We start from the raw sequence: 2,289 nt of genomic DNA on the forward strand, positions 1-2,289 counted from the left end.
ACATAATTAAATAACTTCAAATATTACTTTTAAATATCACCAGACAACCCAGTCATTAACAACTCAGGTTGTACTTAACAAGAAATAACAACAAAATTCATAAACATCCACCATACAGGCGATGCCTCATCGCCTGTCACCAAACCCCCGCAGCGCGCGGCCAGCTCAATCAATGTACCCAAGTTGGCATTAAAAATGTCTAAGCCAATGTTGGAGAGGTGGACCCCATCATCTCTGTAGAGACCTCGAATACCACCTTCCAAGTCTGAGTGCCGATACGTGAGAACTCCAACCTGCATTAAAAACTTTTCAAGAGCTTTATTAACCCTTTTCTTAACCTTACCTAATGGTTTCAAATAACCTGAGGACCAAATAAACCTCTGTACTATTTCCGAAAAAACAATAACCGTACCGGGAAACCTGAGTTTCAACCGATGTAGGTCATCAAGAATTTGAAAAATCAGGTCCAAAGTTTTTATATTTCCTACATCATTACCCCCTAGATGTACTTCAAGGATGTCCGGTGGGGGGCGGGAAACAAGTAATCTATCCAAATTTGGCAACAACTCCGCCCACCGCATACCCCTCTTACTCAACCAGGACACTTGAAACTTGCTCTCATCCAGGCCAAGGTGTTCGGAGTAAATCCGTCTCCCGTCTCTGTTGTGCCCAATAAACAAATGAATGCCCCAAAATCCAACATAGACGTTCACCTGTAAGGAGCAAAAACAAGATTAGGACGCAAGTAAGAAGCATAGCAGTCGGATTTCCATCTCCCTAAATGTTTAATCAAGCAAACCTCCAACCCTGACCTAGAGGCTTCAGTTGCGGCCCCTATTCTGAAGGAATGGGATGAGAAACGTAACTGACCCATACCACGTGTTTGAAAACATTTTTTAAAAACGAAATCAAATTGAAACTTAGAGCCTTACCGCTCTCATGAACCAGAAAAATAACGTTACCACTAGATCTAACTTTCAAAAATTCAGAGACTAGAAGAACAGGGCACACCGGGGAACCCCTAAATCTATTAAGGTGACACCACTGACCCTCACCCGCCTGGTCAGCCTTTGATTTAGCCAGGAAAATACTCAACCTATTCTCTGTACAGTATACGTTAGCCACCTTCAAACCTGAACCCCGAACCGAATGCACAGGGATAAGCACAGATATACGCAATGCTGCAAAAAATAATAAAGAAAAAGCCGCCTTGAACATAATAGTTTCGTAAAGCCCCGTACGCACGTAGCGATTGTTGGCCGAACGATCGGCCGTCTTTTGTCCGGTGCTGTCCTGTCGGTTGAAAAGTGCTAAAGACTGCACACGAATTTTGTCGGCCAACAACAGCCGACTGCAGAAGTGATGTCATGTGCTGGTTAACTTTCCGTGTGTTTTTTCTTCTCTGAGCATGCCCAGTCACGCTGTTTGTCGGCCGAATTCTGTACTGACTGAGGAACAATCGGCCGTTCTGGTGTTGGCCAACAAAAATTTTAAAGCCTGCACACCAGATTCTGTACGGCCGAAAAGTCGCAGTCGGTTGTCGGAAGCATCATACTAACAAGCCGACAATCGGCCGATCGGACGTTGGCTGAATATTTACGGCCGACAATCGGTACGTGTGTACGGGCCTTAAGGCAAATAACACACGCCCGACAATGCAGCACATAGCTCCTGTAGAATGTTCAGAGTAATAGGGCGCCTCTGATATACCTGAGAATTCCTTTTACGATAACACTTCATAGCCTGCTGGACAGAAAAGAATGAAGAACAGGCCACGCGGCCCCACAATTTTTCAAAAAAGGAAATGCCCGCTAACACCTTACTAATGTGAGTCCATGAATATTCCTTTCTAAACAAAGAATTCAGGAAAATTAGAACCAGCTCCTCAGAGAATGAATCCCGAGGGCTGTTCACCGAATCCAGGAAAGCCAGCCACATAGCAAATGCCGATTTGGTAACCTGACCAAGAGCTATGTGCCAAAGACTGCTTAACATTGTCCATCACTAATTCTACACCAGGTCCCAGAGGTGCGCCGGGCACGGCATACCCACGGGGTCCGCTTCTGGGAAGATCTGAAAAAACCGGTGTACCTGAAAGCGAGACAAAGAGTCCGCCAGGTCATTGTCTTTACCCGGAACATATGTATCTTTAATCCATATATTAAGCGCTAAGCATTTAAAAACCAGGTGTCTCAACAAGGCAATGACCGGCGGAGAGTGGGAGGACAAACAATTAATGGCGTATAGCACGCCTTTATTGTCTGTTCTGACTAATATGCGTTTATTACG

The sequence above is a fragment of the Pelophylax lessonae genome, assembly GCF_965119305.1.
Source record: "Pelophylax lessonae genome assembly, chromosome: 1".
NCBI lineage: Eukaryota > Metazoa > Chordata > Amphibia > Anura > Ranidae > Pelophylax > Pelophylax lessonae.